This window comes from Myotis nattereri, assembly GCF_964212035.1.
Source record: "Myotis nattereri genome assembly, chromosome: 1".
In the NCBI taxonomy this organism is placed as follows: domain Eukaryota; kingdom Metazoa; phylum Chordata; class Mammalia; order Chiroptera; family Vespertilionidae; genus Myotis; species Myotis nattereri.
In genome coordinates, this window is record NC_138075.1 from 73579776 (window position 1) to 73592463 (window position 12688).

The 12688-nt window shown below is 42.9% G+C and overlaps 1 protein-coding gene and 1 pseudogene across 3 annotated transcripts in view; one reads left to right on the forward strand and one right to left on the reverse strand.

The window, feature by feature from the left end:
• FMN1 (formin 1) overlaps window positions 1-12688 on the reverse strand; it is a 393533-nt gene that overhangs the window by 246872 nt on the left and 133973 nt on the right. The window lies entirely within an intron of this gene.
• Window positions 8964-9475, forward strand: LOC308531156 (peptidyl-prolyl cis-trans isomerase A-like; annotated as a pseudogene). The gene has a single exon. The product of its transcript is annotated as a peptidyl-prolyl cis-trans isomerase A-like (transcript).

The window sequence follows — 12688 nt, forward strand, 5'->3', positions numbered from 1 at the left end:
AGGACACCCTTCAGGGCAAACCAGCCAGCCCCCACCCGTGCACCAGGCCTCTATCCTATATAGTAAAAGGGTAATATGCCTCCCAGCACTGGGATCAGTGGAGCCGTGAGGCCTCCCGGCACCGGGATCAGCATGACAAGGGGCAGCGCCCAAACCCGCTGATCACCCTGCGGCTCTGTGTGTGATAGGGGGCGGGGCCACAACCTCCCTATCCGCCCTGCTCTGTTCATGACAGGGGAAGGTGCCCCAATCCCCTGATCAGCCCTGCTCTGTGCCTGATAGGGGGGAGCTCCCCAACCCGCTGATCACCCTGAGGCTCTGTGTGACAGGGTGCGGTGACCCAACCCCTTGATCGGCCCCTGCTCTGTGTGTGACGGGGTAGAGCCATAACCTCCCCATTGGCCCTGCCCTGAGTGTAACAGGGTGCAGTGCCCCAACCCCCTGATCCGCCCTGCTCTGTGTATGACATGGGGCGGTGCCCCAACTCCCCTATCGGCCCTACTCTGTGAGTGACGGGGGGAGCTCCCCAACCACCTGATCGGCCCTGCTCTGTGTGTGACAGGGGGAGCTCCCCAACCCCCTGATCGACCCTGCTCTGTGCGTGACAGGGTATGGAGCCCCAACCTCCCTGATGGGCCCTGCTCTGTGAGTGACAGGGGGCAGCGCCCCAACCCTCTGATTGGCCCTGCTCTGTGCGTGACAGGGGGTGGCGCCACAACCTTCCCATGGACCCTGCCTTGAGTGTGACAGGGGGCGGTGTCCCAACCCCCCAATCAGCCCTACCATGAGCGTGACTGAGGGTGGCATTGCAACCTCCCGATCTGCCCTGCTCTGTGCATGACAGAGGCGGTGCCCCAACTCCCCAATCAGCCCTGCTCTGAGCCCGACCAGGGGCTGCACCTAGGGATTGGGCCTGCCCTCTGCCACCTGGGAGCAGACCTAAGCCAGCAGGTCATTATCTCCCGAGGGGTCCCAGACTGCAAGGGCACAGGTCGGGCTGAGGGACCCCCCCCCTACCCCCGGGCCTCTAGTTGTTTTATAAGAAAATATAGCATAGTTTTTTGAAACCTCAGACTAGAGAAGAATTTGATTCAAACTGCATTACATATTTTAAAAATAATAATAAATTTCACTACATTAAAATTAAGAACTTCTTTTAATAAAAACACACCATAAGAGAAAGAAAAGGCAAGCCACAGAGAAGGAGAATATACTTGAGACAAATAATACTATAAATATATATGTGTGTGTGTGTGTGTGTATATATATATATATATGTATATATATATATATATATATATATATATATATATAATCAATAATTCCTACAAAATTATAGAAAATGAAAAATAGGTAAAAAATGTCAATAGGTGCTCTAAAAAGAGGACATATAGATAATCTATAAATAAGTTAAAAGGTGCTCATTCTCATTAGAAATATTTACGGCCAAAACTGAGTGTCGGTGAAGATGTGGAGCAATAGGAACTTTCATACACAAGTGTCAGGAGTGCAAATTGGTACAATCCCTATGGAAAATGTTGGGCTTTTTTTTTAATAAAGTGAAAAATATGCCTACTCCCTACCCAACAATCCTAATCCTAGGTACACATAAATAAAAAGCAACTCGAAAAGAAAAGAAAATAATATTAACAAAAGTCAGGATAAGTGGTACCCAGGAGAAGAGAAACTGAGTTAGGTCATGATAGATTGAGCAAGGTGGTGTCACATAGGCATTCGACGAAAAGTTTTTTTTTAACCTCTGTGTTTTATGCCATTTTCATGTATACTTTAACATTACAATATAAGAAATATGATTGCTCTGGTTATTATCATCTACACTAATAAAAGAGAAACATGCAAATTAACCATCACTCCATCACTCTGCCACTCTGCTACACACACTAGACAATCAGAGCAACTATACAAATTAACCCAACAAAGATGGCGGTTAATATGCATACTCAAAGTGGAGCGAAGACTGAAGATGACTGAAGATGGTGGTGGCTACGGAGCTGGAGCGAGCAGGAGGCTTGGGTTGCTCCCAGTGACGTAGGAAGCCAAGCTTCCCCTTGGCCCTGGACTCCACTTAAGGAGGGGCTGGGGGCCTGGGCTCCACTCAAGGAGGGGCTGGGGGCCTGGGCTCTGCTCAAGGAGGGGCTGGGGGCCTGGGCTCTGCTCAAGGAGTGGCTGGGGGCCTGGGCTCTGCTCAAGGAGGGGCTGGGGGCCTGGGCTCTGCTCAAGGAGTGGCTGGGGGCCTGGGTCGCGAGGGTCGACCCAGGCTTCTAACCAGCCCTGGCCTCCACTCGAGGAGCTGGAAAAAAAAAAAAGGAGGGGCTGGGAGCAGCCGGAGCAGAGAAGCCAAGCCTCGCTGCTGCGGCCGGACCAAAGGCCTGGGTCCCGGGTGCTGGAGGAAAACCGGTGCTGGCAGACAGGGGAAGGAAGGCCTATTGAATCTTCGTGCAACAGGCCACTAGTATATCAAATAAAGAATATTACATAGGCACCAGAGAGTCTCTAGATTCATATAATAAGAGGACAATTTAGTAAATGTGAGTCATATAAATGTTGAGTCCTAAACCATATGATGATCAATAGCTAAACCTTAATCAATCCTCAGCCTCTACAAAGTATGCAAAGGAAGGTTAGCTAAATCAACCTTCTTGCAAAACGGATGGCCCTTGGGAACAACATCTACATTCTAAATAGAAATTACAGAGAATATATTTTGAAATGATTAATTTTGTGTAAATTGTGCCTGTAAGGGTGTGACAGATATGATTATGACTAATTAACAGCTTGATAAAGGAGATCATCACAACGCTAACACCCAGGAAATACTGATTCATCTCCTCCTTAAACAAATAAATACTTTTACCAACAGCCCCAGAGTGACAGCTGGCAAGAAAACACATCCCCATTCCTGACAAAGATGATGCAATAGGCTGCCTGGGCAGCACGTAGAAGCAGGAAGCTAATGCCTTCACTTGTAGAATACTCATTTTGAGAGTCCAGAAGAAAAATGATGAAAGAATAAAGATTACAGAATAATGAGTTAGGGTGGTAGTTAGAAGCTACTAGGTTTTAGCATAGTTTGCCACACAGCATTATTGCAGCAATAGCTGATGAACACATTTGTTAAATGTCTAGCTGGGTTTACTTTGGAAGATCAGACCATTTTGGAGGCTTAAAATAACTGGAATGGAGTCTCACCAACCAATACAAACAGACAGGACTCAAGAGAAGAGGATAAATGAAGCAGGGAAAGAGCAACACATTTATATCATTTATATAAAAAAATTATCTCAGAATAATAATTGAGTCTTTATGTACTAGGATGCTGGTATAAAATATATACAAAGGTCAGCAAGTTCATGCCTCTGTCTCTTTGATTTTTACCTGGATTCCCCAGGTAAGTATTAAAGGCCAAAACCATTTGATGGACAGCTTACCATGGAGAAAACAGTCATTAAATCAACTTCTAGCTGCCAACACTTCGATAACCTATCTTTTCATTTTTGCTTCTCCTCTACATTTATTTTCTAGTCTGTTAAAATAGGGATGCGAAGAAGTTTAGAACTCCAGGGACACAAGCTCAGATAAACGTATATTCCCTTTTCTATCTATGTAGTTTTATGTATGCAGTAAAGTATATGATTGTCTAACCACTATGCCGTACACCTGAAAACTAATACAAAATAATATTTAATGTAGACTGTAATTGGGAAAAAAAAAAAGTAAAACTAAATAAAATAAATAAAAGCCACAAAACATCTACAAGAGGCACAAAACTTGTCAGAAAAACATTTAGTCTATCCAATGCCTGCCACTAGGTGGCAGACACAATACTTGATATTTAAACAAAAACTTGCTACCAAGTGGCACAGTAACCTTGGAGTTGGCAGGGGCGGCCAGGTAGGGAGAGATGAGGGTGCACCACAGCTATGAAATGAACATTTTTATTTTACATGAAGGATAAACTAGTATGGATATGGTAGCTATATGAGAGAAATTAGAACCAGTAAGAGATATTTACAACCACATTTCCAAAGTTAAAAGTGACCCAAGAGACACCCAGTTGTTATAGGTTCACCCTTTTTCATTCCTTCCTAAGTCTGCATAGCAATGAAATCTAAAATATGAAGCAAGAAAGTTTAGTCATAGGCAAGTACCAAACAGAGTAACATTTCCAAGAAACAGCAATGGAACAAAGCAGCAAAGGGGTGCTCTGGGCCGGAAGCTCTGGGCCTGCTGCGCCCCAGTTCCAGAGGCAGGCAGGTGGCTGGAGTTAGGTTACTGCAGAGAACAGGGGCTGAAAGGGGCCCTGTGGGGCAGGAAACCAGGGCCAGGCTTGTGGCTTAGGAAAAGGGACAGAGTGGGGTTCCCAGATGGTAGAGGAAGCTAGAAGTTGCTGTCAACTACTACCCGGGGACTTAAATAGGAAGTTAAAGACAGGGATTAAGAGCCATCTCCAGACCCTGTCCATTCCTGTCCCCAGTGACTAGATCTGCAACATCCACCTCACCACCTGGGGCTGGGAACCCCAAACACCATTGTAAGACCACCTTCTGGGCTGGGGGTCTTGCAAGGACCAGGGGAGGCTACTGCAAAACAGACAAATGTAAAGGGGAAGAGGAGACTTCTTTTTTTAAGGCATCCTACATGTCATGAGCCTTCAATCCAAACTTGAAATACATATGAAGGAACCTAGATGTCAAGACAGACAACAAAAAAACTGAGACAGGAAATCACACAAAACAAATTTTAAATGTTAAAAAATGAAATATTTTAATTTTTAGAATCCTTCCAAAGATAAAAGGATAACAACCATCCTATATAATAAAAGGCTAATATGCAAATCAACTGAATGGCAGAACCACCCGTCACTATGACGTGCACTGACCAGCGGGGGCAGACACTCAATGCAGGAGCTGCCCCCTGGTAGTCAGTGCACTCCCACAGGGGGAGTGCTGCTCAGCCAGAAGCCAGGCTCATAGCTGGCGAGTGCAGGGGCGGTGGCAGGAGCCTCTCCCACCTCCACGGCAGCGCTAAGGATGTCCAACTGACTGACTTGGCCTGCTCCTGCGGGGCCAAAGCCATCAGTCAGATATTCCCCGAGGGCTCCCAGACTGTGAGAGGGCACAGGCTGGGCTGAGGGAATTTCCCCCTCCCCAAGTGCACGAATTTTGTGCACTGGGCCTCTAGTTACAAATAATAATGACAGGAACAACTGTGAAAGCAAAATAAAACAACAGTGGGTGACTATAAAATTTAGAAATGTAAAATACAGTCATTGAAATTCAAAGCTCAAGAGCTGAATAAACTCTAGCACAGTCAAGGAAAGGATGTGTGAATAAAAGAAAATGCTGAAGAAGAATAAAAATGTAGCACAGAACAAGAAAAGGAGAATATGGACAAATCATACTTAGGAAACTGGCACTGGTATAAGGATAACAGAGTAAACCATGAAATAGAAGAAAAGAAAGTCTGTAAAAAAGAGACATGCACCTATGGAAACTGACTGTGTGATCTGAGATTGCACTGAAGTTTGTGGGGGGGGGGGGGAAATAGATTATTTTTTTAATCCAGATTTAAGAAAAATATTCATACTTTAAAAAGAATCAATCCCAGAGGATTAAAAATCTAACTGTGAAAGCCTAACAGAAAAAACCTTGGAAGAACATTAAATTTCTTTTCTTTTTAATTGATTTTAGAGAGAGAAAAAGGGATAGAAGGAGGGGGAGAGAGAGAGAGAGACAGAGAGAGAAAGAAAACTCAATTGGTTGTTCCATGTATCTATGCATTCACTGGTTGATGCTTGCATGTGCCCTGACCGGGGAGTGAATCTGCAACCTTGGCATACTGGGACGATGTTCTAACCAGCTGAGCTACTTGGCCAGGGCCAGAACATTAGATTTCTTAAGTAAGGTATTTTTTAAAAAAATAAAGGAAGATTTTTTTTGTTGTTGTTGTTAATCTCATTGAGGATAATTTTTTTTCATTGATTCTTAGCTAGAGTGGAAGGAAGGGAGGGAGGTGGAGAGAGAAACATTGACTTGAGAGAGACATCCATCAGTTGCCAGCCAAGCAAGGCAGGGATGAACCTGCAACCCAGGTACGTGTCCTTCACCAGGAATTGAACCCAAGACTCTTCAGTTTGCAGGCCTATGCTCTAACCATCAAGCTGCACCGGCCAGGGCAAGGAAAACATTTTTTAAACCCAACTATGTTAAAATTACCAAAATTTGGTATATTAAAAGATATCATTAGAAAGTGATAAGCCACAGCCCGGCCAGTGTGGCTCAATGGTTGAGTGTCAACCTATGAACCAGGAGGTCATGGTTCAATTCCTAGTCAGGGCACATGCCTAGATTATGGGCTCGATCCCCAGTGTGGGGTATGGAGGAGGCAGCCAATCAATAATTCTCTCTCATCATTGATGTTTCTAACTCTCTCTCTTCCTCTCTGAAATCAATAATTTTTTTAAAAAGCTTTTTTTTTTTAAAAAAAGTAATAAGCCACATACATAAATGGAGAAGACATTTGCAAAGCATATGACCAACAAAAGATTAGTTTTCAGAACAAGCAAGTACTATAAAAAATTTTTGAAAAGCAATCAATATAAAAATGAGCAAAAGAACAGTACATTCATAGAAAATCCTTATATAATAAAAGAGAAACATGTAAACTGACCATCCCTTCACTATGCTCACCAGCCAATCAGGGTGAATATGCAAATTAACCCAACAAAGATGGTGGCTTAATTTCCATACACAGGAGCCGGGCGTACAGCAGAAGCGGGAGAGCCAGCATCTTGGGGGGACATGGCTCCCTCAGTCACTCCCTTGGGGGGACGTGGCTCCCTCGGTCACCGGGTGGAGAGCAGACCAGGAGAGCCGGAGGCTTGGGGGGGCCGTGGCTCCCCCCTGGTCGCTCCCAGCGTGGGGAGCACCAGGAATTCTGGGAACAGTAGTTATGATGGCAGCCCCAGGACCCGAAGCAAAAGCCCAGAGCATGGGGAGCACCAGGAATGCTGGGAATCGTAGTTCTGGTGGCAGATGGATCTCCTAGGCCAGTGGTTGGCAAACTCATCAGTCAACAGAGCCAAATATCAACAGTACAACGACTGAAATTTCTTTTGAGAGCCAAATTTTTTAATCTTAAACTATATAGGTAGGTACATTGTTATTAACTTAATTAGGGTACTCCTAAGGCTTAGGAAGAGCCACAATCAAAAGGCCAAAAAGCCGCATGTGGCTCGTGAGCTGCAGTTTGCCAACCACGGTCCTAGGCACTAGAGCAGTGGTTCTCAACCTTCCTAATGCCGTGACCTTTTAATACAGTTCCTCATGTTGTGGTGACCCCCAATTTCATTGTTACAAATTGAACATAATTAAAGCATAGTCATTAATCACAAAAACAATATATAATTATATATGTGTTTTCCAATGGTCTTAGGCGACCCCTGTGAAAGGGTGGTTCGACCCCCAAAGGGGTCGTGACCCACAGGTTGAGAACCACTGCACTAGAGCAAAGTGAGCCTGGAGCAAGTGACTGTTGCGGTGGGGGGTGGAGGGAAAGCAAAGGTGAGAGACATAAGTAAAATCAGAGTGTCTAGGAACAATTAAAGGGAAGATATCCTGAAACTTGCAGGAAATCTCCACCAAGGAAGCAAAGAAAAAAAAAAAGGCCTCTATTATTCTGTGAGCAACAAACCAAACTGGGTTGGGGGGTCTCAGACAATTTGTTCCTGTGATTGCAAAGACAGACAGAAACTCCCGGATTGGAGAGGGCTCCCCTGAGGGCTCCCAGGTTGGAGAGGGTGCAGGTCGGGCTGAGGGACCCCCCACACACACTACCCGCCCCCTGTGCACAAATCTTCATGCACCAGGCCCCTAGTAAATTATAAACGGCTAATAAACATATAAAAAGATATGCAACTTCACTGGTCCTCAGGATAATGCAATTAAAACTACAGTGGATGTCACTTCATACCTATCAAATTTGCAAATATTAAAAAGTCTGGGTAGTTCATTTGAATTTGACTATTTTAATATCTTTTGTTAATAAAAAATGCTTGCAAAAAAGTCTGCTAACACTATGTGCTGGTGAGAAAGAGTGAGATTGAGAATTCCACACACTGTTGATAGGAGAGTTGTTTAGAATCACTTTAAAGATCATTTTGACAATATCTACTAAGTTTAAAGGTGTACATAAATAAAACCAGAAAACCTACTCTAAAGTTTAGCCCCAGTGAGGGATTTATTTACACATGAACACCAAGGTTTAAAAGGACACTTATGAACGCACTGTTTCAAACCGTAAAAAATAGGAGTAAACTTAAATTTCCATCAACAGCAATACAGGTAAGCAAATACTGAGTGACATATTCACTCAAAGTGATGCACTGAAATGAATGAATTAGAGCTATACATACCAACACAGGTAATCAAACAAATAATATTGAAAGAAAAAGTTGCTGCAAGACACACACAGCAAGATGCCATTTCAAACACATAACCATATTATATATTGTTTGGGGATTTTACACCTAAGTATTAAGAAGTGCATAGGATTAATAAACAAGTTCACCTAAGGTGAAGGTAGAGGGTACATAGGAAATTTTAAATGTATTTCTAATGTTTTATTTCTTAACTTAGCTGGTGGGTATAATCATGAACTTAAATGCAACTAACATCTTAGCCTTAAAATATATCAAGTAAAAACTGACAAAAATATAACAAAATTAACAAGTAAATCAATAGAAGATAAGTAGTACCATTCTATTAGAAATTGACAGATCAAGCAAATGAAAACAGTGATTAACACAATTAACAATCTTGATCATATATATCTCAGAACCCAACAAGTGACAACATGCATCCTTTTCAGGGGCATATATTTGCAAAATATTGATGATTCATTGAAACAATTCATCAAAAGATTTCAAAGTAATTGCTTTGCAGATGCCGCCACCCCGGAGCCACCGTGACCAGCCATGGTGAACCCCATTGTGTTCTTCATCATCGCCATTGACGGCGAGCCCTTAGGCTGCGTCTCCTTCGAGCTGTTTGCAGACAAAGTTCCAAAGACAGCAGAAAAGCACTGGGGAGAAAGAATTTGACTATAAAGGTTCCTGCTTTCACAGAATTATTCCGGGATTTATGTGCCAGGGTGGTGACCACACACGCCATAACGGCACAGGCGGCAAGTCCATCTATGGGGAGAAATTTGAGGATGAGAACTTCATCCTGAAACATACAGGTCCTGGCATCTTGTCCTTGGCAAATGCTGGACCTAACACAAACGGTTCCCAGCTTCTCATCTGCACTGCCAAGCCTGAGTGTGTGGATGGGAAGCATGTGGTCTTCGCCAGGTGAAAGAAGGCATGGATATTGTGACGGCCATGGAATGCTTTGGGTCCAGGAATGGCAAGACCAGCAAGAAGATCACCATTGCTGACTGTGGACAACTCTAATAAATTTGACTTGTGTTTTATCTTAGCCATCAGACCACCATTCCTTCTGTAGCTCAGGAGAGCACCCCTTCACCCCGATTTGCTTGGAATGTTCTATAATCTTTGTGCTCTTGCCATGGTTCATTGGGTCCCATAATTTCCTTACCCTTACCCAGTCTAGCTGGATTGCAGAGTTAAGTTTATGATTATGAAATAAAAACTAAACAGTTGTCTGTCAAAAAAATATTTCAAAGTAATATTATCATACAGATGATGTTCTTTTTCTATAATGTGATTTCAAAAACAATAAAAGGATAGACTGAAAATGAGAAAAAAACTAAAACTAGCAAATCTAAATCAGAAGTTTATGAAAGTAAACAAACCATACAACTATGCAGAGTTTATTCTAAGAATGCAAGATTTGATACATATTATCTGAAAATTGTATCGGTGGTATATACCATATTAATATACTAAGAGAGGAAAACCATTATATCTCCAAATGGTACAAAATGATAAAGAAAAATGTCTTGATAAAGCTCAACACTCATCCTTGATATTTAAAAAACAACTCTTAGCTAACTTAAAATAGAAGGGAATCAGATCCACAACTATCAATCAAAAATTTTCAGCAAACTTCAAATGTAACAGTGAAGCTTCAGGAAACAAGGTTAAGAATACCCACCATCACTCTTATTTTCCTATATACTAGAAGTCTGGAACAATGCAATACGAAGAGAAATGAGATGTAAAAACTGGAAAGGAAGAGACAAACTGGTATTATTTACAATGATATGATTGTCAAAATTTAAAAGGTGATCCTGATACCATTATAATAACCTGGTTACTATTTAACAGGAAGGGAGCAAAGGGGAGAGTAGATAACACAGGCATGCATTTACACAGCTTTGACAGGAAGCTGCAGTAACATTCTCCAAGACTGTTCCCCACAGATGACCGGGGGAAGGGACTGGACAATAGACACATGCCCAGTAAGTCTGGGTGACATGGGGAGATGCTTACCTGTCAGTCACACCTGGGAGGGAGTCAGTGGCCAAAAAAGGCGTGGCCATGGCAAGGGCCTGGAATCTGAGATCTTTAACTCCTGAACAAAGACACTTCTCTCTTTTGCGCTCTTGGCCCTCTTGCTCTCTTGGGACTCCGGTTGCAGGGGGCACGCTCCCCTGCACTCGCTCACATGGCCCAGGGCCATGTGGGACCCACACAATGGACAAATGGACTAAATCTAGCCTGATGCTACATCAGACTCGACTCCACTCTGGAATGGAAACTCTGGACACTGGCCCTGCTTTTAGCTCTACTAAACGCCCAGCGGCACCTTCTTCAGGACTGGTTTAAGGGATACGGGACTTTTGAACCCGAGGGATATAATCCCACACAAATAAAGCTTTCTACAACATCTCTCATCCTCCCATGGGGCCTTCACAAATCCTTATTCCAGCGGAACTCCAAGAACCCCACTCCCACTGCAACGGAGGATTCCACCCACCCAGTCCTCCTGCAACAATACCATTTGTACAGGGTTTAGGAACCCCGTGCTATGCATTGTCTAGGGCCACATAGGTTGGTTGTGAATGGCACCACCCCAAGTTCTGCCTGGTGGTGACCCCCACACAAACCTTGGGAAAGTGGCTATCTCTGGGGAGACAAGCAGAGAAATTGGATTGAGAGGGATTTAAAAGGGGGGTGGGGGGCCCTCGGCCACTGGCTTTAAAAGTCTGAAGAAAATATGGCAACTGTTTAAATGTAGATGGCTAATATACAAGTGTACATTCACTTTGTTATTTTTCTATTAGTTTGAAAGTATTCAGGATTCTCTTCTATAAATGGTAATGACATATCCAAAATTTCACATATAGACTTTTTTACACAAGACTAGGTTTAGCTTTATAGTTAGTGAGGCAAATTATCTACCTCCAACAGAATGAATATATAAAATCCTAATAAAAAACCAAAACAGAAAAAAAGAAAAGAAAAGAAAGCATATAAGCATTAGTTGCCTTGACTGAAAACTTTGGGAGAAGTTCCCTGCTCTGTAGAAGGTGCCTTGACTCAGTAACTGACAGGGCCCTTTATTTGACGCTGAGAAAATGAACTTGGGGTGGGGTGGGAGGTGAGGGGGGTGAAGGGCAGTCTCTGGAGAGGCAGGTGAAAGCCAGCCAGCTTTCACTCGAATGAGAGTGGAATTTTCTAGTAAACCAGGCCAGACAAGTACCCAGGAGGCCAGGCCACCTGCACAGGTTTCTAAGGGAGACAGGACACTTGTGTCTCCCACATGGTGGAAAAGTACTCCAAATGAAAACATATTGCACCTGCCACTGGGCTTGGTGCCTATTAAGTATAAGGTCTTAACCTGCATTACTTCCACCATGCAGAATTTAAGAACTGACTTTTGTGGCTATTTTCAAGTCTCTTCTCATCAAAGATAAGAAAAGTTATTAGACATAGAAGGAAAAATAACAAAAAAAGTGAGAGTTTGGGATGGAAAGCCATGTAACTGTAAGGTCTTAACTCACGTTACTTATACTATTCAGAATTTAAGAATTGGTGTATGTGTGTGTGTGTGTGTGTGTGTGTGTGTGTGTGTGTGTAGCTATTTTTAAATCTGCCATTTCTCAATCCTAAGACCAAGATGAGAAGACCTAGTACACATATAGAAAAGCCAGCACAGCGAGCATTTGAGATGGAAAGCTTAGTAGCTTCTCTGTAGGAACATGGTGAGAGGTAAGGTCACATCAAGGAGATCCAGCTCAGAAAAAATGGACATTTCTCTGCCCTCTGGTCCAACCTCCACAGGGTTGCCAGATTCAGAAAATAAAATTACAGGATGCTCAGTTAAATGTGCACTTCAGATAAACAACAGATACTTCTTTAGTATAAGTAGGCCTCATGCAGTATAGGGGATGTACTTATACTAAGTAATTATTCGTTATTTATCTGAAGTGCACATTTAACTGGACATCCTGTATTTTATCTGGCAACCGTACTCTAAGATCTCTTAGCACTTTTAGTGGAAACTGTACAACAGGCCACTTCAATTTATAGAAATTGAAGACTGTGTGCACACAGACAGAAACAATCATCCCCAAAATACTGCTTCTACACATTTCAGTTTAACGTCTTCTCTAAAATCTGAAGGTTTAGTTTTACCATGGTAGTTTTAGCTTTATTTCCCCCCATGTAATCTGATTTTTTTTTTAGATAATTTCTCAC